Source organism: Pezoporus flaviventris, unplaced genomic scaffold (assembly GCF_033815535.1).
Source record: "Pezoporus flaviventris isolate CSIRO_AGI_PZ_B2104156 unplaced genomic scaffold, CSIRO_AGI_Pfla_v1 ptg000040l, whole genome shotgun sequence".
In the NCBI taxonomy this organism is placed as follows: Eukaryota; Metazoa; Chordata; class Aves; order Psittaciformes; family Psittacidae; genus Pezoporus; species Pezoporus flaviventris.
Window position 1 is genome coordinate 5,267,336 of NW_026892588.1, and position 27,124 is coordinate 5,294,459.

The following is a 27,124-nucleotide window of genomic DNA, read 5'->3' on the forward strand; positions in this document are numbered from 1 at the left end:
CATCAAACAGTCAAATTCTGTTATACTGATACAGACAGTTCCTATGGTCTGTAAAGTACCGACAGTTCCTACTGTTTGTAAAGGAATTTAGTTTTATGGAAGCATGGCTTGCTTTGTAAGCTTACAGAATTAAGAACTTGATCCTATACCCCACATCCCTGTAAACCGCTTCCCAGAGTTAACAGCTCTATTAAAGCATCTAAGCTGCAAGACTGGAGCTCGGTTGGCAATACCCATGTACAGAGCTTGCTCTTTTCCTGCGCTAAAATTATATCAGAACATTACAACACATTTACATATCTCCCACACATGCAGATTTCTGCCAGCAGTAACAAGAGGACGACATCAAGGCTTAAAACACGTACCAGACAGAGATAGAACAAGAGGGTGGAGTTTCCTGCAGGAACACCCAGGCTGAAGTCCAGCAGCTCCCAGGGAAGGTGCTGCCTTCCTACCAGCCCCATGCCTTCCTATCAGGCTCCTACTTAACCAGTGTCGTATGTGAAACTCCACCGAGGAAACCTAGGAAAAAGCTTCCTATTGTTTCTCCCCTCTCCACAAGCTCCTGGCTACTGTCACAAAAAGTGGGATCACTCCACCTTTTCCCTTGAAAATGGTGTCCATTTTCCCCTATGTTCAGCCTTAGACCTACAGTGGAATAGGAAGAACAGGGGGAAAAACAGTCTCTGCTGGGTTGTCTCTCCCATATGGTTTTCATGGGAATATTTCTAGCGGCAGCCCACGCTGCTGCCCTTGATTTTAATCATGCAGAAGTAACATGAAATTCACATGACTCTTGTCAGTTTTCCAGCCACACGAGTGTTGCAAAAGCATCAATTAAAACAACCAGACCTTCTGACTTTAACCTGGCAGAGCTATAGAGAAATGCCAGGTAAGCCTCTCAGAAGAGTTCGATTTACACATTGGTTGCACAGTTATTTTCAGCAAAGCTTTTACTCAGAAAATAAGAACGACGACAGTGCTGGATTTCTGGCACTTTACCTCCTCCTAAGCTGCCAGTTAGAAAAACATTAAGTAAAAAGGGATCCAAGTCAAAGAAAGTAATTAAAAGTTACTCTCAATCGCAGGGAAATACCTGACCTGCCACAACTAAAATGTTACCAAGGTGTGAGAGTAAGTTTAAGTGATCCTTAAAGTCAGTTGTGGAATACAGTGTCATTACTCAAGGTGTGCTACATATTAGGAAGTTGAATGCTCAAGTTGTATGGAGCTGTGGCCTTCCCTCTGATCCTTTCCAGCAGGCCATTTTTCCCATTCCTACCCTACCATGGCAATCCAATAGCAAAGCTCAGTTAAAATGCAAACAGAACAAGTCAATTAATCTGAAACTCAGGAAAGTCTCAAATACTGTGTAGGAAAAGAGCTGAAAACAAGCCATACAAGTGAGACAGTAAAACAAGACTAAATACAATACCTCAAATAACTATTTATTAACGCTTATGTTACACAGGTGTATAGAAAGTGCCTTTGTGCCATAATTCAATGAAAACTCAACTAGAAAAAAATGAAACTATCAAAAATGATGTTTGCTACCGTCAAATCAAGCCAACTATGCACCATACACATGGGAATAAGAACTACTCAAGGAAGCAGGCTTTCTGACACCAGCATACTTGGGATCTAAATTACCATGGATTAGGGAACGGAAAAATGCAGAACCGCATGAAAGGAAGGCAAACCCAGCTTACAAAATAGCAGTGAGTCAGCTCCTGAGGACTGGTCTGTGATTGCTCTGAAAACAAGATGCACATTCCTCATGTGCCCTCCGGTTGTTCAGAAAGAAAACATGCCCATCTCCTAACTATGCTTTTAATATGGGAGATGATAGTCCAAAAGAAAGTGTCAAGAAACATCAGTTTAACCCATTCAGACTTCAGAGAACATTCTCAACCAGTGCTAATCCACATCTATCTAATGTTTGGTGCAAGAATAAGCAAGAAACACTCATATCTCTGGCCTCTGATCACTCAGAACCAGCTTATCTTGGGGGTACCTCCAACACTAAAAGGTCATTGAGTTATTTTTAAGAGAATCTTTGTAAAATGCCATGACCCTTTAGCCTGCCTAGTTCCATCATCTGTCATCAGACTAACCAGAAAGCCAAGAATAAGCTCCAAGGCCTTTTGTGACAAGCTGTGAAACTCAGCCATTTAATATTATAAGGAATACTAAGTAACTACACTCAGCATTTACTTGGAGAACACACTATTTGTCCTCATTCAAAAAAATCAAAGATCACTGTCAGGTTTTCAGAACCCTTCTTCCCCTTAGCAAGCACCAGTGGCTGCAAGCATTTCTCTCCTCAACCACCATATAGCTCATTTTGTTGTTGTTTAGAGACTATCTTTCTGGTCTTCTGCTCTTTTTTTGTTGTTTTCAGATGTTAGTGATGAGTGGGGCTTTTCCTGCTATATTATTTCTGAAAACAAAAGGATAAATAATACACTCAAAGAATTACTGCAGCACACATACAGTGAAAAGCAGGTCAAATAAGTCAGCTCTATCAATATCTCTTTGCTGATGAGTATTAAAACAAACTGCTGGCCACTGACTAGCATGCCAGCATGCACTGACCAGAAGCACCATGTCCAACCCCTCCCAAAAGAACAGAAACCTTGACACTGGCTCGTTTTAGGGAAAGGATTAGAAGTTCCTATTTTCAGGTGTTCTTGCACACTGAATCCCTCTGCCAGATACTGCAGTTTATCATTGTCAACACTTACATTACAGAAGTACCTAGAGGCCTCAAGTAGGTCAAGGCTTCAGTATGCAAGGTAGAGGATATATGCATAATACTTGACAGCCTTTGACTCATCATATTTTTCTATTTCAAGTGTTTGTCTTCCCACTGAAACAGCTATGTGAGCAACCCACACAAGCAAAAGAAACTCAATGACGCTGCAGAAAAATCCCACCCGAGTTCTACCACCAATGTGCTTGGATACAAGGAAAACAGAAGTAGCTCTACCTCATTAAAATATTACATGTAAAATCTAGCTGAAGTCAAAGCAAAGCAAGTTTGGGGCTTTTCAGTCTGGCACAGCTCCAGCTATTATAACAAAGACAGAAGTGACTGTTGAAATAAGCTTTAGTGAGTGGTTATGGATGAGCGCTCCACTTCTCATTTTCCCATCCCCTACAACCTAGACATAACCTTTCAGTGAAAGAGTATGTTTCTCAGTTGTTGCCTTCAGACTGAAGCCTGGTTGAGACAGAGCAGGAATGCAAAACCAAACCAAACCCATTTACATGAGCTGCAGGGAAAGAGACTGTAGGCAGAGCACTAAAAAGCATGTTTGCATACCTTAAATGAGCCACATTAAAGGTGGACAAACGTGCCATAAATCTGAAATGATGTTTAGATGATGGAGCTCTTGGCAACCTGATCATTTTACCAAGCTGACAGCCAGTTAGCCCAGAGTGTCTCAGCCTAAATACACATACCAGACAGCACAATACAGGAGTGGACCAATACATTCCCATAACATTAACACATTAACCATGCTTCTTGCTCCACACTACTGTCCCTTCTAATATCTTTCTGCTTCATGACCACCCACTTCTGCCTTCCCAAACACTCATCTACACCCTGCAGAGCTTCTCTGCAACTTCCCATCCCATTCCCTCAGCTGGAAAAGGAAATACTGGCCTTGCTATGGATCTTGACTGTAAGTTATCACCAATCAACTTTTTTTTCCCAGATCCTGCAGAACATAAGAGTTAAGGGAACGGGAATAAGACTGATGCCTTATTGATCAAATCAATTCTAATTACACACAGAAAAGTTTTCCAAAGTTTCCAGTAATACACTGAGCAAGAGCTACTTCATGAAATGCAAAGTCAGGTAAGTGGAAAGTTTGGGAGTTTATTGCTCAGCAACAAAGGCCAGGATTTTATATATTCAGTCACCAGAGGAAGCAGAATGTTATAATTGCAAGCAAACTCTAACACTTGAAATAATAAATACAACTAGAAAAATGTATTATTTATTGAAATTCAAATTTTTCTAGGAGAGGCTCATAAAAAGCTGAGGACAGAGTAACACAATATTACAGCTAAACCACAGCAGCACTAAAATAATTGGGCAATAAAGAGCTATTTGTTCATTTTTTCCTTGCAAATCTCACTCTTCCACACACACCCCCATGTTGACTGTCTGAGGCATCAGGCAATAATGTCACCAACTTCTTAGGGTATGTTTTTTTCATACTGCGGTACAAATACTAAACAATGTTAGGCCCATCCGCACAAGGAAAACCAGGTCTTGGAATGGTGAACTTTTCCCAATCCCAGCCCAATCCCTTCTGTGGTTTCTCAATTGCTGGAAGTGTTTCATCTCCCTGTGAAACCAAATCAGGTATGGTCAAGGATGGGCATACCTTACTCTTTAATGCTGAACCTCACTATGCTGATCCGGTGCTCCAGCATTCACAGCCACGCTCTAAGAGAACACGTACACTTGTGATGGTGCTACGTTATTCAAGAGAGCATCACCTACTGAAGACAATGTACAAAGCTTGAGGGAGTGACCATACACTGAGAATCTCTTCCCATCTATCCAAAACATATTTTCTGAGATTTCAGTCAAGAACTGAGCACAGGTAAATACTTCAAAACAACATCATATTGTGTCAAAACACATAGCTAAGATTACCACAGCCTACTGAATTTGGCACACATCCAGCAGGAAACAGGTCTATACACATGGAAACGTGCCCTGTGCCATTACTCCACTGACAGTTCAAAGAGAGCACTGAATTTTGACTGGGGTCAGGCTTGCAGGAGGTCAAGCGGCCTGGAAGCAACGACACTCATGGACATGTGGCTGTGGGGATTGGCTTTTGGGACAAGTCTCCTGTCCAGGCAAAGAGATATGGGAGCAGAAACAGTGGAGAAATATAATACCAAAGTAGGGCTATTTTCCAGCTTCTGTATCTAAAGTTCACACAGAAAATTCTGCTGGGAGGACAGGAAGGAAGAGAAGCTAAGCTGACATTAAAACTGTTAACACTGGAGCGAGGCACACAGAAGTCCTTTTCGTTGCAAAAGAGCAGTCAAAATGCCATCTATGCCTGCATCTAAGCAAAAACCTATTTCTGCCTTGAGGCAGCCTTGGCAATAACACTATTGCAAGCAAAAAACTGGTTTATTGGTTTCGGGAGGATTGAAATGAATTCTAATTTATTGTCAATTAATACACTTCTAATTACTGTGCCTGGCATTGGAATGCACAGGGGTGAGCCAGGCCTTGCTCTCCAACCCCACTGCCATACCTGGCATCCCATTGCTGCCTATTATCTGCCCATAATAAGCAAATAGCTTATACAGACAAGTCGTTCTTAAAACGAACCAAAAGCACATCAATGAAATACGATCTAAAATAAACCAGCTCTGTTTGAGGATATCACTATTTCCCCTGGCGCTTCAGGGTTCTGCAGCTGCAGAAATTCCTCTAAACAAATCAAAAGAGCTTAAAGCTTATGCTCCCACGAAAAAGGTTTCCAGGCAAATATTATATACATACATACACATATATACACACAGACACACACACTCACTCCATCACAGTAACCAGCCTGGAACACTTGCCTGGGAAAGCCCCTATCCACACTAACATTTTGCTGATATAAGCTGCATCAGCCAAGATCAGTGTTTTCTCTTGCTTCCAAACCACACCAGCAGAAACCTCACTGCAGAAGCCCTTTGAGTGGCTGCTAAAGCTTTGTGCCTGCATAAAACGTTTCTTTCTTAGGACCCAGTTTAAGCAGCACCAGCAGAAAAATTCCTGCTGTAGTTGTAGCGGCACCCCAGGAGGAAGTGGTGAGACTGGGTAACTGGGCATACAGGAGGGGTGAAGGCAAAGCAGAGCATTGCATCAGTCTAAGCACAGCATTGCATCAGTCCAGCTTACGTCTACAGCAAAAAGGAGGAAGCAGTAACTGCCATCACACCAGATTTGTGCCAGCAGAAACTAGACTGCAAAGTCACAATCCTATTACAAGAAGTAACAGCAGTAGAATTCAGTGGTAGGACTGACCAGCTTTAGTTGGACACATGTGGCATAGCGTCTTTCTGTTTGAGTTTTTACACATTGTTTTGTGTGTGACGTATAATCTTAAGAAACAGACTGCCTGAAAACATTATGTGCTAGCAGTGCCATTTATATCAATTAGATACTAATCCTATTCCCCCCACAAGAGATGACTGTCAGCCAGGTTAACTGTTTCACTACTGATAAGATAGGTTTTAGCAAGGAAATGGTGAAACTTTTCTCTCAACTACAAAACATCTGTAAAAGCCTCTCTGAGTAAAACCACTCATGTATTTCCCCATCTAGAAGTAAACAACCTGTCCACTCTTCTTGATGAGTCTGCATTATAAGGATACTCATCCTGACTACATGAAAAGTACACAAGAATAGCAAAATGTGGGTTAGAAAATAACAAAGATAGATTAAGAAAGAGTCAGTACAGTTACAAAGACCGCCCAGTCTGTGCTTCTACTCAAATACGAATCTTCTCTGTCCCACCCAACAAAGCAAAACAGATCTGGCTGCAGGTTATCTAGCCTGCCACATCACATCAATGCAGAAACCAGTAAGGTCTGGCTGCAGAATTTAGGTCAGCTTGTCTGCAGAGTCCATAAGGTCTTGCACACAGCCATGAATTTCCTAGTAATGCTTCAATAATCCCTCTTCATCCTACTGTGCTGTATTTTACTAGTAGCTGCTAGCTTTCCTTTAATTCCCCAGCAAACACTCTCCACAGGAGGGATGTTTGCAGGTGAAAGAGCCACTATCTCTTCCCTGGGAAGCAGGAAGCTAGTTGTTCAATCAAATAAATGCCGATTCTTATTTCTAAAGACAAAGAAGTGAAGGGTTCTCAAACCAAGCTAGAAAAAGACTTCCCTTTTATAACCACACAAGAAAAGATCATACCAGAGCTGGAAATTACCCTAGAATGTAAGGAATATTTTTCTGAACATATCATGTGCACAAACCCCCACTGTTTCCACCTAGGTCAGTAAATAACAAAAATGTGACTAATAAATTCAGACAGATGCTGGTACTTCTGGAGAGAAAGCATCACTTGAGGTGAAAGATACTGTGCCTCTTCAAGGAATGCTTCCCTCTAGAAATGAATTGTGGGCCACTACCAACCCAAGTGTTATATAAGCACTCAGCGTAAGCAGTAGCCTTGTTTTCATTAATGTATCAAGGTGCATAAAAGTCTTCTCAAGACATGGTCCTTGAAGCAGGAGTTCCACATAAACTGGAAAGTATAGTTACGTAAGGAAAAAACCCCAATAACTTGAGTACAATAAAGCAAAACCTTGAACTTGTCTGAGTGTCTTCATACAACCAGATGAACTAAGTCTCCTTAAGTATGACAACCTGGAAGATGCGAGTGCAAGAATAAATACCTGTATCTGGGACAGCTTATGGAAATCTCAGCAAATAAAAACACAGCTACCAAGCTGAAAGCTGGTTTTGTCTTAAAACCCATTATTCTGTTACTTCGCTGTGCTCTTACGGTTGCCACATAACAACGTGCTCCTCAAAATCTGGCACTTACATCTCCCTGCTAGAAGAACAATAAAGCTGACGAAGAACTCTTTCCTCAAGACATCAAATTGCTCTTTGACATTGAAACATTTGTTAAGAGTACTCCTAGTCCATTTTTGCTAACTCACATGGAGCCTGGATACAGGTATTAGCAAACACAGACTGAGCTGTACTGCACATTACATGTGTAAATCAAATACCCTAGAAAACACAGAACTGTATTTATGTTTACCTCAGATATGTCATGTAATTCAATCATACGGTATGCACCCACACCAGGCTACAGACGATGCAGTTGTCATTACTGGCCCACCATCCTATCACACATATTAGAAAGACTTTGCAAGGAACAGAACCCTATTTTTATAACTAATTCACAGCTTCCCATCAACTCTGCGTCAGACAATTCCCACTCCTGGCTCAGTACCTGATCAGGCTGTGCTTCTCCTCCTTCCTTCTCCGGCTTCAGCTGGGCTGAGCACTGGCTCCAGGTGGCTCTGGAACACCAAGCCAGGCGCTGATGGTCACTTTCTCATTTTGACAAGCACCATGCACTCTTCCTGTATAAAAACAAAACTGCTGTGAGTCAAAGCAGCCAAATAAAATGTTGATGCTAGTGGGGTGTGAGAGAAATGCCACTCTGAGACACAGAAGCAGAATGTCAATCCTCTTTTCGCCACTGATCTCTGAGGAGTGCTGAGCACACCCTGATTTTAGTAGTTTCAGAAAGACTCTAAATGAGCTGCCCTGTTCTTGAAGAGCAGATTCCTCAAACTACCAATTTGCCATTTCCTACATATTTTCTTAAATATACTGGCTCATCCAAACTTAACCAAGGGTGCTGCTATTTCTATGCTACTGCTCCCCTGTTATCACCATGAAAGCTAGATCAGATCCCAGTGACGTGGTAGCTGCACGTTGTGCGTGCTCCACATAACCACTTTGACGACATTTGAATTGCTGCATTACAGCAGTATGCCAGGCGAGTAGCCCACTTTGACTCACTGAGCTGCCTGGAAAACCTCTGGAACATACCTCTACCCCCAGGATGGACAAAATGGGGAAGAACTGGGATTCCTTCCCCTCCTCCTTTAGCCCACCACTTCTACCAGCCAAGACCACAGCGTGGCTGCCTTCACCTCCAGTGACTCAGAGGCTCCAGGGCAGAGCAGAGCTCACAGATGCAAAGCAACCACTCAGCAAAAGGAACAGCCAGACTCCAGCAGGTAATTCACCAGTATTTATTTTAGTTTGCTGCTTATTAAGTATGCCTCCTTACAGATCAAGTATTCCACAGTAATTGCCTCCAATCAACAAACACCCAGAAAGCCTCTATGTAGACCAGTGCTGCTTCATAGCTGAAACGAGTCCCCTAGCAACAGGCATGATTCCACAGGACTCTTGTGTGCACAGCAGGCTGGCCAGCACTGCCTCTCTGCCCTTCCTGTGCCTCTCCTGCCCTGGCAACGCCCCAAGCCATTCCTAGCACCACCAACCACTACCCCCTGCTGACACACTGCTGAGCATGGAGATGCTCCACAGTCAAGGCTCAAAGCAGGGACAACGGGCTGCATCCCTTGCTTTAGCACCAGCACATTGCCTCCACGCCAGCAGTGAGCTACTCTGACATAATGGTCTGTGCTCAGTGCCAAGCATCCACCTGAGCTGCTCCCAAAGCACTGCACAATAAAAGGCAAATGGACCCCCCACCCAGCACATATAGACAATTGCCTCCTAATTTATTTCCCAAGGCTTTTTCAGGGCTGGCCCCCGCTGGCATTCAGAAGCCTACAGAAGCAAGCCCTGTGTCATGCTTTCCACTGAGAACACTTTAAAGGTCAGCAGGAACCTGCTGTGCCAGGTTTCTTATCCTGGGTGTCTACTGCTAAAAGGAAGATAGGGAAGACACTGACAAATACACAGATAAAACATGCATCTTAAGGAATTTCCGCCTTTAAACAGGTTGGGGTGGTCAAGTGTTCAAGAGAACTAAACCCCTTTTTTGCAGCATGTATCACCAGAACTGTAGTTTTCAGTCTGTTGTCTTTTAAATACACAAGGAGGTGGGAAAAAAAACGTTCTGCCTAGATACTTTACATAGGTCTACTGCACGCAGGTTTCTAACAGACCTTTGGATGTTCCAGACCCTGACAGAAAACACTCTCAACAGCCACAGAGCCATTCACCTTGGGTGTTTCTGTAATCATTATCCATGAGGTCAGAGACCCAGGTAAGAAGGGCTTAAGCAGAGGTTACCATGCCCTCCAACTCTGCCTTGGCAGCCACCCCAAAGGCAACAAGCAGCTTTTAAAAGCAGAAGGCAAAGGCAGCTTCCACCTCCAGAGGAGGAGGACTGTGCTTTTGAAAATGCATCAGCATTTAAGGAAAGGTGTCTGGAGATGCCAAACAGCACCACCACCACGCCTGGTAAGGCATGAAAGAACATGAGAACCTATTTCCAAGAGTTGTATCACAGTCTGAAGGACTGATGCTGTTCATCACCACCACCCATCACCTTTCCAGAACAGACTGAGCACATGAGTTGGCCAATACCTGGAAGAGAGATGGAGGGAAACAAAACAAACTCGCAAGATACTGGTTCAAACCAACCCACAAACAAATAAACAAAAACCCTACCTAAAGCAGAGAGTCTCATATAAAACATAATAGTGCATAAGTGTATGCTTGGGTAGAGCCAAGACCAGTGAAGGAGTCTTCCCCGCAGCACTTGCCACTGAAATGCTCCTGGATTATGTTCCCAATCCCATTTGGATTCTCTTTATGCTTCATCCTTCAGCTCTCCCTTACATTTCTGAAGTGACAACCTCAATTTATTAAAACAAAGCAACATCTCCAGAAACATCTGCTCTGACACAAGAATACACACCCACTGTTACAGAGCCAGTATGGGGCACAGTGGGTACAAAGGAGATTAAATAAGGAGCACATGTACCTCTTCTCTTATAACCTTGTCCCTCCTGGCACTCATTCCCTTTCACCCTCTATTTTTGAGGCCCCTTCAGCATAGGAAGGATTTATAGCCCATTTACACTGGGGTGTTGGCATCACCCAGAACCAATTTTATGTGAACCACAGCCAGGCACTTAGCACATAACACGTGCAACCTCCAAATGCCACGTCCTGTGTGCTGTAGCCTACATGTGGTCACCCTCATTTGTACAGTCACTTGACCAAACATCTTTTCCATTAAGGAAAACGCTATTTCTGTTGTGCTTAACTGAGGCTGCATTTAACATGGAAACAATCATTGGTCACAGACTGAAAAAAAAAAATCAGATGATGCACTAACAGAGCAAATTGTTATAAAGAACAAAGGAGGGAAATCACAGTATTTTGGGGAAGAAGTGGCGGTCTTGGAAAAAAACTTCACGTAATAAAATAAGTAAGGCAGTTCCAGTCATTAGAGGTTTAACACAACTCAGTTCTACATGTATCTCCAAGTACCCAGCCAACAGGAGACTTTTGACAATCACTTTGGTTAAATGCCATCTTTCTCCCTTTTTGCTGCATAACAACAAACCACTACATGGGAAAAATGTCATGCCATCAAGAGAGAAGAAAAACCCCAAACCAGCCCAGAAACCCACTGCAGAAGCAGCAATGTAACATAACCATATATACACCAGATTTTGCTGTTATCTGAGTGAGGTTTCACAATCAGCTTAAGCCGATTTGTGGCCACCCTGCTGCTTAACACTCCCACTCTGTCCCCTGGTGTGTGCCGGGGAGAAGCCTCCTGCCAGACAAAGGCACAGGCGGGTGGGCAGGAAGGCAGGACTTCCCCTTTCATCAGTAGGGTGAGCTCAAATCTGCTCCAGCTGGTCTTAAAACCACAGTCCCTTTGGAAAGCACCTTAGGCATTGCTCCTACTCCATGGGAGCCCACAGGATCCCACTGGTGCTCCCTGCAGAGCTCATTGTCCATGCTAAAGCCTCACTGCAGCTTTTCACATGCCACCCAACAAGCCCTTTATTTCAGCGGCTCACTGTAATTCTTTCCTTCCCTTTGTGGCCACCTCCTCTTCTCCTCTCCTCTCCATGAGCTATGTGCAAGCTTCTCTTCACCTCCTCTCTTCTGTTGCAGACAGCAAGAATCTAACCAAGACATTAACAACTCGAACCTTGCTGGGCAAGCAGGCACAATTTCCCAGTGCTATAGGTAACCTGTTGTTTGATCCACAAGCAGTAAGAGGGGGGACAACTGCTGGTAGCATTGGTATTGCATTCTTTAGCAGACAGCCAAAAATGTAAAATCTTGCAAGTTCAGACAGCAAGCAGGTAAATAATCAGACATTAACATGGAGGAGGTGACAGAAGTCAGCAGTTACCAGAGCACTGAAGGCCAGCACCCTCTCTTTATTCACAAGAGACAGCAGAGGAGCAGTTCTGCTCCTCACACTGCCTGGCGAATACTGGTTGTGACCAGGCTGCTGTGCACGTGGACAGACCACGGTTTTACAACACAAATTAGCCAGGTACAAAATCATTTGGCTAAAACCACACTTGAACCAGTTCAACCTGTAAAGTTTATAGGTGCCTGCAATGCATACCTAAGTTCACAGGGGTCTATATTTGCAACATGCATTCAAGCTGACTGCAGACCTGGCCATTCATCTATAACCATTATAGTCCTGCTTCTGGAGATGTCAAACAAAGAGAATTCATACCCTTTCCACATGTAGGACAGTACATACAACTTCATGCTTTAAGATTTTCTTTTATGTTTACTCACACTTATCTCCATCTTGTTACCTCCTTTCCTCTGCCACACTGTTACTCTCTTCTTTTGCACTGTTGCATGCCTCTCATGGTTTTATTTTCTGGCTTTTCTACATGTTCTACTATTTTTGTTCTCATGCAGCTCTGGCCTCAGCAGCTCCTTTCTTTAAAGTCTGCTCTGGCTACTCTGATTGACATTAACAAGGACAGTCTTAAATTCACCTTTCAATCTAGGTACATCTTAAATCAAATTACACGATAAATAAACAAAAGTGCAACCACAAATTTTAACCACTAGAAATAGTCTTGTCCAAACCATTGCATTATTCATTTTCCTGATTTATTATTAGTACAATTCTGTCTCATTTTCAGTCCACTCTTCTCTCATTATTCTTCTGTTAGACTCTTTCCTACCCACTTTCCATGGGGGCACTAGCAGAGACCCAACTCAATTTCTGCAGCACACAAGAGCATTTGTGTATTTGCATTCCTCCACTTCCTTGTTTCAAGAGCCAACAGATTTGTTGTCAGAGCGATACGGACTGAAGCAAAATCACCAAGCCAGTCTTCCCTTTCTGCCTGGTAATAATGCCAATGAGGTAAAAACAGCAAAGAAATTAGCATGGGTTATGAAACAGCAAACATGAAACTTTAAAAGAATCAAGTGCATGAAAAGTTTCATTTCCCTTTTGTCAGTTCCTCTTCTAAGCTAGGTAGCTTAGGCTTTATTTCTTAATTTAATTAGACAGAATGCAAGTCCATGAAAGTTTCTGGATGGCAGCCATTGAGAGGAACCCTGTATGGAGACTTCTCAGTTTGTATTTTTAAGCACCAGTGAGATTAATCGTGAAGTCTGTTTCCGCTGTGCATCTATGATGAAGGCAATTGCTAATGCATGTGGAAAGTGTTTGTAACCATAGCTGTGCTTAAACAACAAAGCAAGCTAGTGCACTGCCTTTCACACTTCTCACTACAAGTTTCAATGAACAGGCTTCCAGACCAAACTAATTCCAATCCTCCCTCTCCACAAAGCGTACACAAGCCACTATGTACAAATATGCAAGATAGACATTTTTGAATCATTCGCTGACATTTGCATTGGTTTAGTGGACAAAGTTATACTGAACTCTCCAAATGACATCAGCTTAACTCCATGTACCTCCGTGCAGGACTGCAAAGGTGACAAAATGCCTATTGCATAATACTTCTGTATAAAATATTCATATTCACAGAGGAAGCTTTTGCACCGACAGGTTATTTTCAATCATTAACAAATCAGCACTGTATAAGCGTGGGGTTTCAATCAGAGCATTTGAGACAGGCAACAGACTATATTTTCTGTTGACATAATAGGACAAAATCAACTTCGCATGTGTGCTCATCAAGATATATCAAAGATCTCCCCAGGGTTACCAGCTTTTCTTTTGACCTTAACGTACTGCAAGGTTATAGAACTGCCTCCGTCTCCAGCACACACAGCTTCAGCAAGCCTGCACTAAGGTAGTTCTTTATGCAAGTTCTCACACCAGCTCAAAGTGCGCAAGTTTTCTCTCCTTCATACCCTGCAACAGCCAAAGAACAGGCAGATATTCAGACTTCATAGCCATACACACATCCTATGCACTTGTTTTCTCCTTAAAAGCTATAATCCAAATTGGAAAATCACTGCAGCAAGAGTAAAGTGCTTCAAACAAAGTCCACCAGAAAAAAGAATGCTTCTTTTCGCGGGCATGTTGGTATCTGTGGCACTGGCCAGACTTGAAAACACTAGAGGTGCGGCAGCACTGGCTTCTGTAGAACCCAAGGGCAATCAGGAACACCTCTTATAGAGAAACTTATCTCAGTGCTGACTTGTAAAGAATGAAGTCCAAGTGAGAAAGAAACCCAAACAAAAAAAAGAAAAACAAAAAAAAACAAAAAAACCCCAACCCTGCACCTTGGCTGTGGCTTTGAAGCCATTGGGTTGCATGGAGGTGGTAGGAGCCTGCCTCACTGCTTCACCGCAAGGGCCATAAAAAGCCTTTGTGCTTGGCTTTTTTTTTGCTCCTGTGCATATCTTTATATAATGAACCTAGGGAAGGGGTCCTGTTGCTGTAGGTCTCATCCTATTTACTAGCTCCATGTCAGATAAGACACCTAGAAGAGCAACAGACACCTGCATTTAGGCAGCCTCACATATGGTCTCGACATACAGGGGAAATCATCAGGAGATGGGACTCAGACAAATACTGCACTAGTGAACAGAGAGGGATTTTAAAACTCTTAACAAGTAGCAAGGCAGGTCACAAGAGCCAGGCAATTTCTTTTCTATTGATCACACAATACAAAATGCAGGACCATGGTGAATGAAGGTGATTGCTATTCTCGCCTGCTGCTGGCTGCCACACACTTTCAGCCTGGTTATTATTTCTGCTTCTTAACCAGTTACCTTCACCAAGAAAAGGACCTCTGAAACAAAAAATCTGAGCAACAGATAACTTTCCTCCTCCTCTAACGGTGGCTGTATTTTACACCATCACTGCTCCTGAAATCTTGAGTATTGCAACTCCTTCAGTCTTAGAACAAATCACTTCTGAGGAAAGAGCTCAAGTGGAAAGAAGGAAAATTATAGGTAGCAACATTTTTGAGACTACATGAACAGCGTGTTTTCATATCCTGATTTATACTTGAGGGGGAGAAAGAAGGGAAGGTATTTCTTCTAAAACAGTGCCAACAAACAGGTCCTTGGTGCAGCCATACTCTCCTCCCACACCACTGCTTGCCTTCAAGTGTTGGGCAAAAGTGGCATTTTGCTGGCTTGATCCCAAGAACACAAACTTCCTCCTCCCAAGGATATCTCCCTGAACATTCTGGCAGCTGCTACATGAAGGTCTTTGAGCTTCTCTTCCTATCCATTTCCTGAAGGGGGACAGGAACCTGTTCTTGCAAGACTGGAAGAACAGAGCTGAAGGGAATACAGAAGTAAATGAAGAGAGCTTCAATTCTTTTAATTACAGATATTTGTGGTGAGACAAAGATTGAAACAGTGTCAGTTAAAACTGATGATGTGGAAATTAGTATTACTGATGGTACTAGGAAGTGCCAACTTGTGATGCACTCTCCTTTTTTACATGCCAAAACCCAATACGATTCTCAAGAAGTTAAGCACTAGAAATACTGGCTTTGTTCTTTCTTAAATTTGTTTGGAATCTCCGAGGGGAAAAAGTCTTTGGCAAGCAATCAGTACCTATTCTTTGTTACACAGTTAAAAGAAAATTGCACTCAATTTGCTTAGACTAAGAGATTTTGAGCCAAACCTATCCCCAGTACAAGCAAGTCAAACTTCAGGAAAAAAAAAAAAGCAGCTCAAAGTGTTCTCAAGGTAAGAGGCACAGAATAGCTTTGAAACACTAATTTTACACACTTACACAGATGATATTTACACACTTTTACAAATGTAATGCTGGTAGCTGCTAGAAAACTGCATTTCACAAACATCCTTCTCCATATTTCAGTCCTTGTTTGGCAAAATACACACCACAGCACCTCAACATCACAGCCAAGAATAAACCCTTTCAAGACTGAGCAGCTTTACTGTGACACCAGAGAGCCTTATGCACGCATGCATACTCATGAGATTACACATCTGAGGAAAATCAGTCATGTACACAAGTCTTCGCATAGTGAAGTCCACAGACTTTTCACTGCTTATAATAAAAAAGCATTTAAAATGTCAGTTATGTAATAGAACAAACAAGTCTTAAAGTATAACATTTCTGAGGGAAATTACCTCCATTTTTCTTAACAGCTTTTGGGAGATTTGGTTTTGTTGGTTTGTTTTTTTTTTCCCTAGGATATAATCTTTCCAGCACGAAGAGACAAGAAATGAATAAATAAAATAGTAAGAAAGGAAAAAACCAAACTGAACCAAAAACAACTGTGTAGTCCCATTTCAACTAGCAAGAAATGGAGAATTCTAAACAGCAGGAACTGAAACAATGCATTTTGTTTTTTCCTCTTTACAGAGGAAGATTTGAGTTATCATGTAAATACTGCTAGCTGTGTTTTGTGAATATTTAGGGATCTACAGCAATTTTATGAATTAATTGGAAGACACAGATTGCTTTTTTTGAAAACAAATGAAAAACCTTCCGAGCTCATTATTTGGTAAAATACTAACTCTGGAACTCCCTTTTGCTTGCATCCAGTTGAGAAACTAGTTTACTGGGTTCCCTACATGACATTTATAACTGAAACTACTTCTCAGTAAAACTGCCATCACTGGCCCCGCACTGATTAAAAGCCTCAGGACACTGATTCATCCCCAGTGATCAGTGCCCACGTACCTCTACCAAAACTTCCCTCTGACTCTTAGCGGCGCAGGAAAAAGCAAAGGGACAAAGGGAGACGGTGGGCTGAGGCACTGAGTCAGCATTCTGTCTGCAAAACATCCCAAGCAGCAAAAGGGAGAACTGACACAGCAGCCGATGCCATCAGAAAACACAAGGAGGGGAAGAAACTCAGCCAGGGGTACAGGACCCAATTCAAAATCCACTTACTATACAGGCTGCAGCAGGCTCTGAATGGCACCTTAATACACAGAAGGAAGAGGAAGACCTGGAAAAATTAAAAGAGCTGACTTCGAGATGGGATATTTCAGCACAAAACTGCACCAAGCCACAACACACATGGTCACAAGCGCTTTTGACTACAGGGGTGTACACGCCCTTTATTTTCCTATCCTCCTGTCGTTGGCAGGACCTATTGCAAGCATATCACCAACAGCATTAGTTTTTTTTCCTCACTCTTCAGACATACAATCAAGGAAGCTGTCCACATGCAGGACACTGTGGAATCTCCATACCACCAGCTACCCACTTCTACTGAAGAGCGGCTTGTCAGAGGTGACAGGAACACAGGACTAGGAAAGAACTGGAATACAAGAACTCTCGTCCAAGTGCGCAGCTATGCATGTTAGTGCAATGTACACTTGGTGATCTTTCCACAGCAAGCATCCAAGTGCTATCATTCTCTTCGCATTGTTATTACACAGGTCTGTTCCCATTAATTACCTCCCTGTGATGGCAGTGTGCAGACTTTCTACATTGCTGGTGCTACTGCTTTAGAATTCCTCCTCCAGGTCCGAACATGCTGGACAGATTACTGTCTCCCCCAAGGATGTCAGGACCGGTATGGATATCTATTGTGCATATCTGCATCTTACATTACTGCTTAATGCTGTTCGCTTCCCACATTACCTCATTTAGCCTTTGTAAAATCTGGATCTTTATCAAAGTGATCTTGATTACAAATAACAGTACCTATTTAAATATTCCCTACTTATATATGTGCAAGAAAACAGATAAAGCAAACATAACAGACAACTGTTGTTCACATTAAGCAAGATGCAGGCAAAGCACCTAATGAGTTTTACTATAAAGGTAATGCTTGCTCAGAAACACAGGAGAAGATGGTGTGGAGCACCGAAAAAACAGCCACAGTAGCATATTCCTAGATCAGGACCTCATAAATCAGTTTCAACTAACAATAATAGGGTTTATAGGGGATCTGTAAATCACAAAGAATGAACAGGATCCTGGCCTCTGAGCAAGGCTTGGTGAATTAATTTAAGATGGCAATCAGGAGCAAATAACATAACACTAACCTTCTATACTACCAATGCTTGCCCTAAGTTGGAAGAAAGGAGGTTTCTTCTGCCACCACAAAAAGGGGAGGGGAAAAAATGAAAGGAAGGAAAAAAAAGACACAGAGAAAGGTACTTTGCTATCCCATCTGTGATGACAGTGGTTTTTTGATAGCTCAGAGCCGTGGGATTGAAATCTCAGCACTATTCCTGCAAATTTCTCACATCCTAAAGCCCTCTCCCTCAGACAAGGGGGCATGGCTAGTCCCCATCTCCATTTTTAGAGGCAGAAAAGATGATTCTTTCCCATCACGGCTGACAAACATCACGCTGAAAAAGAAAACCAACAAATACTTCCCTACACTATTTTTCTTTCTTAAAGCTGAAACTGACAATGCTTATGAGCAGCAGGCACCCCAAAGCCAGCACTGAAGATGTTTCACTCTCCACCCCAGCAGCTAAGCCAAGTAAGACATCACTTTCAGCACCACCATTACAGGAAGCACTGCTGAGACTTATTCCATCAAACAACAGGCTGGTTACCACTACCGTCCTCCATTTTCAAGTCTGAGTAACCTACCTCATGGCTCTTACACACTGGAAGCACCCAAAAGGAGAAGCTGCCACGGGCTGCCGGTGTGCTGCGAATGCACAGCCTGCATCCCCCCACTGACCACAGACCAGCTTTCCTAAAGGATGCTGGGCAAGACAGAAGCTTTCTGTGCCTCAAATCGTGTTCAACAGCAGTGGCAGCACTTGTAACAGGGGAAATGGAGGTTGCAAGACAGAAGAGCTGCTGTGCCAAGCTCAGGGATCCTCAACGAGCAGGAGTCAGTGTTGCCACGTCCTGGGGAGCAGGGGGAAGGGAGGAGACGTGCCTCGCTGAACCACACATGATTCTCTGTGACAAGGGCTGTTTTCTTCCTGAAGATGTGCTTTATTGACCGCTTCAGGCCCCTCCAATCTGCGTGTGGTGCAGCGCCAGAGCAGTTGACCCCATACAAAAGGCACACAGCCGGCGGTCCCAACATGCATTTAATACCCCTGGCCTCGGAAGGGGGGCTCGGCGCTCGCCTTTCCCGGTAGCACGCCGCACTCCCGGCCCCGCAGTTGTGGCTTGCCGCTCGCTCCGCACACCGAGCGCGTTCGGACACCCCGAAGAGGAGACACCGCCGCCAGCTACTATCGCTACCCGGGGCCCGTCTGCAGCTCCGCCGGGCACACCGGCGCTGCAGCAACGCGGCGAACCAACCGTTCTGAGAGCAGGAAAGGGGGTAAAAGAAAGGTAAAGCGCACGAAGAAGCGGTGGTGCCGGTGCTGGTGACGATGCCGCCCCTCGCCCGCCTCACCTCGCCTCACCTCACCTCAGGGACGGCCCCGTGGGCTGAGAGACCCCGAGAGCCGTCCGTCCGAGGGACGCGGACCTTCTCCGAGACGGTCACCGCCGCGGCACTGCCATGCGGGCGTGGAGGGCAGCGGAGGGGGAGACCGGGCCGGGCGGGCTCGGCTCCTAGCAGCGTCCTGCAGCGCACACCCGCATGGCTCGGCGCACGGACAGCACCGGCTGCCGGCGGCGAGGCGAGGCCCGGCCCCGCGGCCCACAGCACCGCCCGCAGCCCGGCGGCGCCCAATGGGTCCCGCGGCGCCGCGCATGTGAGGGCCGGGCCTGGCCCCACCGCCCCGCCCGCTCGCCCCCCGCGCAGCCGCCGCTCTCAGGTGCCCCCGGGAGGGGGTGGTCCTGCGGGTCGGTGCCAGCACGGTGCTGGGCCTCGGGTGGTGTGGGGCGCCGGGCTGCGGTGCCAAGGCCAGCGGTAGTCGCTGAGGGCCTCATCTACGTGGTGTGTGAACACTTCCATGGATGGAGACTCCAGCACTGCCCTGGGCAGCCTGTTTCAATGTCTGAGCAGACATTAGGAAAGAATTGTGCCTAATTTTCATCTAAACCTCCCCTGGCGTGGCTTGAGGCCGTTTCCTCTTGTCCTATACTAGTTCCTTGGGGACAGAGACCAGCACCCTTCTGGCTCCACCCTCCTGTCAGACAGCTGTAGAGAGCGATAAGGTCCCCCCTAAGCCTTCTCTTCTCCAGACTGAACCCCCCAGGTCCCTCAGCCATTCCCCATCACACTTGTGCTCCAGGCCCTGCACCAGCTCTGGCCTTGCTCCAGCACCTCAATGTCTCCCTTACAGTGAGAGGCCCAGAACTGAACACAGGAGTCGAGGTGCAGCCTCACCGGTGCCCTGGCCCTGCTGTACAGGGGGGATGATCGCTGTCCTGGCCCTGCTGCCACACTATTGCTGATACAGGGCAGGATGCTGGTGGCTGCTTGGCTGCCCTGGCACAAGCTGCTCATGTTCAGCCCCATCAATCAGCATGCCCAGGTCCTTTTCCATGAGCAGCTTTCCAGGCACTCTTCCCTAAGCCTGGAGCATTCAATGGGGTTATTGGGGCCCAGGTGCAGGACCTGACACTTTGTCTTGTTGAGCCTCATCCCATTGGCCAGGGCTTATGATATGTCCAGATCCCTCTACAGAAGCTCCCTGTCCTTCAGCAGATCAACATTCCCACCCATATGGTGTCATCCACAAGTTTACTGAGGGTGCACTCAATCCCCTCATCCAGATCATACATAAAGATATTAAACAGCACTGGCCCTAATATGGAAACATCTGGTAGCAAAGCCATGGCTTGTTCACTTTGTGTGGGTAAATGAACTGTAGTACATGAGGTAAATAAAACAGCAACAAGTTCAAACTGTTTTGATTATTCAAGTGTTATCTGAGAAAAGAAAGGAAAAAGTTGGTTTTATTGTTTTATTGTATCTGTACTGAGCCCTTGAGGGAACCAGGACATTGGGTTTTCCTTCTGTAAGTGAAAAGGCACCAATATCCCGAAGTCCTTGTTGAACACTGACCTGGCAAGTGGCTCATCCTCCTAATTTTGCTTCAGTCCCATGATTTCTAGGAACAGGAGGACTTGGGAAGTGATCTGAGGTGCTTGTTCAGAATAGCTTTATGGCCCTTTAAAAGTTCGAGAATCTCCCCTTTATATTTTTAGATGCATTTTTAATCAGACCTTCTGGTCTAAATGACTGTAAGATGTATCTAAGGTTACAAATGAAAGCACTTAGCAGCAATTCAGCTTCTGAGACCAAAGGAAATCAGGCCAGCTTGTCCTGCTCTCAGCTGTTCAGCACTATTTTCATATGGGAGTTTTCATCTGGTGGAGAATTTTAGCAGAGTTCAGATTTAGTCTAATGAGCTGTCAGTTATTTTAAGCTTTGATTTTTTAATACCTTCATTTGGCCTTTTAGTTATTTTCTTCCCTGAGATCACCAACACTTGTGTTATTTTTGGCCAGTGTTTTAGACCTCGGTCTTTCCTCAAGAAGGTGAATTTATTGTCTGTTTATTTACTTGTGCTCTGACCCAGTGGCCAAGCCACACAGGGGTGTGCAACACTGGGGCAGTGATGTAGGGTTAATAGAGATAAAAGCAGTCCAATCTGGTAAACATCAAGGCAACTGAAAACAGATAATAACAAGAGCTGCTGGCTGGGAACTCCTGACTCACAGGCAGCTGGCAGAGAGAGTCAAGCGGAAGAAAAGAGATCTTTTCAGATGCCAGAGCTGGTCAGAGCTAGCTGAATCCACATTCACTTGGCAATCAAGACACCTTGCCAAGCTGAGGCACTCCAGCAAATAGCTCTGGAGGACCCGAGGCAGAAGACACCTGGAACCGGGTAGATCCAGATCCAGTTAGAGTCCCTTTCTGATTGGGCAAACACAAGTGTGAAAGACTTACTTCCTATAGAATGTATGCTGGGTTGCTTGGTTTGCCTTCCACTCCCTTTGCCTTGTGATGTATATTTAAAGGTAACTCAAATAGTTTTAATTTAATACCCTTTGCGTTCCTTCCTTTAAAGCTTCTCTAGCAGAGACCTCTGCTACTTTTCCAGGCTTGGTCTTCTCTGGGTTCACATCTTGGTGCTTGGCAGCTCTTTCTAGATCACTGTTTCTGGCTCTGGCCACCCAGGAGATGCTGAGGTGAGATAAAAGAGAGAGGAGGAGAGCTAAAAATCTGAAAGAGCTCAGTTTGGGACAGACATGCTTCCCAGCTGTTCTGTTGTTCTGCTATAGGGTTGTTTCAGAAGCACAAGTCAGCCAGCCCCAAGTTACTCCATGTGATAGAAGAGGTGCCAGAAAAATGGGGACAGCGGAGGAAAAATGGCTTCTTTCCACTTGCACTGTTTTGGTGGTGGCCCTTTACAATTAAAATAAATTAATATTGTCAATTTAAACTGTGGCTTAGAGGCCTGCATTAGTGATTACATTGACAAGCAATAGCAATGCAGCCATATGCCTCATAGGATGAATTCATCCTATTTGGTTTTATGACTGATTTTTAGCTTACATCTTTCAAATTCCCTAGCCTTGACTAACCGAAAGAGGTCAGACTTTTCCACCTTAATATCAACCCCATCCTTATATCATTACAAATTCCTAGTAAATACCTGTCCTCCAAGAGAGTTATGGTTTTGGCCAGGTTCAAAAGCTGACAATTTATTCCAAGATGTTTTCCAGTTCTTTCTTTCTTTCACTCAAATGGCCATCCTGTGCATTCCCAAATACGCCTGCCTGGCATTGTCCAGCAGATCTCCAAGCTCAGTCCAAGGAAACCAGGTGCAGGAAGGACACCAGCAGAAGGTGAACATAAGGAAGAGCTGGTGCCAAAACCAGCAAGTACCAGTGGTTCCTCAGAAAAGCCTACTGGAAAGTATTTCTGTCCTGGCTTTGGGTGAGCTGACGGGTTTTGCTCTCAAGCAAATTTAAGATGAAGGGGAATATTAAAAGGTAGATGAGATAGTTACTTGGAAAGAAGTACAGATGGCAACATCAAAGAGAGATACAGTCAGGGAATTGGCTTTCCCCTCTCCTGAAACACAGCAATTTGGCTCCATGGAATGGGCAAAGCTTGAAAGGGAAGACTCCAATTTAAATAAGGATGAGGATCCATATGAGTCACTTCACTTGGATACTGGCCACCTCTTCCCAAGAATTGGGTTTCTATGTGCTGAACAGTTCAGCCACTGGTGCTCACACGGGACATGTGGGCAGGAAGGTGGTGTTGAGGATGCAGTCACCCTCTTCAGCCCTCATCCACCACTTGCCAGTCACCTACCCATTAGTACCACCTCTACCCCATGCTTTCCACAGCAGCTTTCCAGGCAGAATTAAGCAATGTGCTGGCAGCTCTTCTATAGCCCTGCAATCAGATGATGTTGGCAAGGGCCCACTTTTGCTTGTTCCTGCAGCTGGCTGTGGAGAGGCTGTTGCTTGGAGAGCCAGCCCAGGGGTGATGGACTTCAGAGAGGAGAGGGAAACCTGTCACCCATGGGCTGCACTTCTGCACTGAGCTGTAGCTCAGTGTGCCCCATGACCAGAACACCATGGCAAAGCCTTCAGAAAGTCTAACTAGATTATGTCAGATGATCCTTCATTAGCTACAGTCTTACTGACAACCCCAACAAAACCAAAGCAGCACGTTTTCCCACTGTAAAAAGCATTGCAAAACATTGTCCCTAACATGCTAGGTTCATATATCATTCCTTTTTGATTTAAATTCCTGCCAACCAACTTTCTTTACTGCTTTATAACTCCATCTTAAATAATTATCCAGACCCACATTACCATGTTTTTCTGAAGACACTTCACTATTCTTCTTGTCTTCAAACACATGGCACAGCAGCCTCTATGTTAAAAGATCTTTGGAAGCCTTGTGAGTCAGTCTATGCTGCTCCAGAGCCACAACTCTTTCCCAGTCTCTGAACTTCCTGGTTGGAAAAAATCCCTCTCTCCTTATCTTGTCTTTGTGCTGAAAAAAAGGAGGAGTGTCTCTGTCTTACAACGTCAAAATGACTGTTGTAGATAAAAAGCAGGTCTTTCCCTCTTGTATTTATATCCAGAGCCCCACAATGTGCTCACCAATTTTTTTATTCTGTTTGCTATAATGCAAATTCAATCACTCAACATGCAATGCAGCCATCTATAATTGGAATGGAGATTTGGGGGATGAGGCCACATTCTTAGCAAGTACCTTTGCATTATGAAACAAGAAGAGGAGCAGCCACCATGGCGAGTATGGTAAGCAGCGTGTGTTGTCACACTGCAGCTCAGCACAGTTTTCAAGTGATGGCAGGAACGACAGAACAACTCCTGCTGGCTGCTTCTGATTATATAGAAGGTCTAGTTTTCATGAGATATCACTTTTCATCCAATGGATATACCAGCAGATGGACAACCTGTTTCATTCTGTACTTATCAATAAAGGACTATAAATTCCCAAAGTACACAGCATCATCTGAGGTGGAAGGGTTGGCAGAAAGGCAGGAAGCTGTGCTGCAGGCAAACATCATCATCTGCCCTTCACCCTGGCTGATTGCCTGACCGGGGCTTTAATTTGACAGAAACAGGGATAAGCGTGCACATTGCTTTGTGAACCTGAGATAGAGCCTGTGTCAGTCCAATGTAGAGCCTGGTAACATGGCACCTTCATACTCAGATCCCGGCTCAGCAGCACACCAGGTACCGCTTTCAGATCTTTAAAGCCAGAGGGCTGGGGGCAGTCTGGGACTGAGTTAGTCCATTTCATCTGCTTAGCTCTTCTCATTTTCTTGCACTTTGCTACTTCTGTAATCTCCACCTCTTATGCTTACCCTGCTTTCCACAAGTACTAAGCATGCTAAGCATGGAGGCTGAATAGGAAATAAAGATTAAAAACCTGTCATAACCAGAATTAGCAGAGTAAGACAAAAAGAAGCTTTCGGCCATCACGGCTTGTCCAGCCCAGCTCCCTGGAATGATTTCTCTGCCTCCCCCTGGGACATTTCAGTCTGTTATTTCCTTATTCAAATCAAGCCTGAAAGCCCTTCTTGCCTGTTTAAGTCTTGACTGGCTTCTCAGTGAAATGGCTCTTGGAGCATGACACAAGCTCTGAGTGCTCTACCTGAACCTATAAATGGTGGTCTTTAAAGAAATGGCAAGCCAGTTTTCTTGAGAGTGCTTAGCTGTACCTGTGCTAGCACTCAACCTTCACTTCCCCAATCCCACAGTTACAAAAGTTAGAGCTTGCTGATTTTGTTACTCCTTTAGAAGAAGTTCCCTTAAAATAGCCTAGCCACAAGGGCATAATGAGGTGCACAGCTGGACAGAGCTTTCTGAGCAGCAGAAGGAAAAAGAAAGAACATATGCGGGACCAGAATGCTCCGAGCCTGGAAATGACTGATCCTCGGTCATTCAACTGGCTGAAGATTAAGGACTCGCACAGCTGGACCATTAAAAATAAAATGAAATTGAGTCAGACCAGCAAAAACAGCAGAAAAAGGGGGCAAGGGACTAATATATCATTTATTTTTTACAAGCTGCATCTTCTCTCTGCTTTCCTGTTTTCCCATGGAACAAAGAAAGCACTGGTCATTCTGTAGGAGAGTAGAGAAAGCTTGTCTTAAAATGGGGATCCTTAATAAGAGACTTGGAGCTCTTTTCCCACCTCAGAGGTCCAACAGGGCTGCTGTGTTTGTGCCTGGGGGCCTACAGAATCTGGGCTTGCCCACACAGCACTAAGGGGATTTGATTTTGCTTGAAGTGGCTAGATTAATCTTTACGCTTTAACTGCAGCACCTTTGTTAAGCGCACATATTATAGATGAAACAAAATCAATTGCTCCATTCTAGAGACTCTACCCAAGGGAAAACATACCAACAACATGATAAAACTCCACCTCTGAGGTCCTCATCACAATGCTTTTTCAAATACAATGACAATAAACCAAAGCATTCCATTCTCTTGAGCTTCTACAGTTAGACATCTACCATCATCACACCACCCACTCTGCTTAACATGACACACCTTAAAGATCCCAAGTATCCCTGTGATCCGTATCCACAGCCAGCATACTTACTTGAAACCTGCTTCATCTCCTGCTCCAAAGATATGCAAGGGAGGAGTATTGCACAAGTGTGTGGCAGCAGGGAAGCAGGTTGCTATAATCTTCAAATCATTCCATTTTCTCTGTGCTTACCTCAAATGGAAATTAACTGGAGAAAGCACTGGAGTTATTTTTATGTATTACACAGCAGTGAATTCACTGCCAAAACTGTATAGACACAACTAAACCTATACCTCCCCCAGCTCTCCCAAACACCTCCAACTTATTGCCACATGGAAACAGGTAGCAGGAGAAGGAAGGTCTGATCATGCCTTAGCCCAAAATAACATTTTGCTCTGTCAGGTTAATTATACGTTCTGACATCAGGAACTGAAATTAGCAGGTGGTTTCCCCTTGGTTTGCAGAGAGACTGTAGAATGAATCATGCCTGCTCTTGTGCTGCACCTCGGACCATGAGGAATGAGGGATTGGAAGGCCAGGATCTTTATTTTCCTGCTCAGATGTCTGTGGCTAGAGAGTCATAGCCAAGCTCTGGCTTTGTAGGCACTGTGATGTGGCTGGTTGGCATTGCTGTCATCCCGCATGTGGCAGAAATGGCCATCATCTTCTAATGGCTGCATTTACATAGCCACAAATGGATATTCACCACTGGGCTTTGATCCTGATGTGAATCGATGGCACTGTAACTTCTCAAAACTGAAACTTGCTGAAATTACTGTGACCTGAGAACAGTGCTCAACACAGAGCAGCCTCATCAGGAAAAGAAACGTAAGTGGAGCCAGACCTTTCCAACATTTAAATACAGAGAAAACATTCCCTGAGTTACCAAGATACCCTCCTCCCCCTTATGGCTATTTAGCACCAGACACCCTGAAGTTAGCAGAAGTCTTAAATCTTGCAAGAGAAAGAGCACCCAGACACTTCTTTTGCTTGCCTCTTGCATGTCTTTATATACCTAAAGTCCTTCTGGCATTTTGTTTCCATGGTCGTTGCTTTCCAACCACTTCTCCCTCTCCCAGGCCCCTTTTTTTTTTCTGATTCCTTTACACTGTTTAAAAGGTCCCTACCTGGGGCAGCAAAGCTGTCTGCAGTTGCCCGGCCAACCCCTGCCTGCTTCCACCGTTCCCAGGGCTTCCTATGCTCCTCTTCCTCTCCCAGAGCTCCCTCTGCTGCTAGATGCAGCTTCGCTTGGAAACGCTGCTCTGAATCAGCGGAGTCTCCAAGCATCTCTTGA

At 44.5% G+C, this 27,124-nt stretch overlaps 2 protein-coding genes across 6 annotated transcripts in view; both read right to left on the bottom strand.

Annotated features, from left to right (window-relative positions):
- LRRC8D (leucine rich repeat containing 8 VRAC subunit D) overlaps positions 1-19,539 on the bottom strand; it is a 47,800-nt gene extending 28,261 nt beyond the window's left edge. The window contains exons 1-2 of one of the 5 annotated variants that reach the window (XM_061465550.1): positions 19,312-19,539; positions 8,013-8,145 (exon numbers count right to left, since the gene is read on the bottom strand). The gene's annotated coding sequence lies outside the window, so the exon portion shown is untranslated. Of the gene's footprint in view, positions 1-8,012; positions 8,146-13,753; positions 13,776-19,306 lie in introns of those variants that run through there. The other 4 variants (XM_061465549.1, XM_061465551.1, XM_061465552.1 and 1 more) reach the window with 4 other exon arrangements.
- The window catches only part of F13B (coagulation factor XIII B chain), a 323,209-nt gene that overhangs the window by 22,880 nt on the left and 273,205 nt on the right, over positions 1-27,124 (bottom strand). The window lies entirely within an intron of this gene.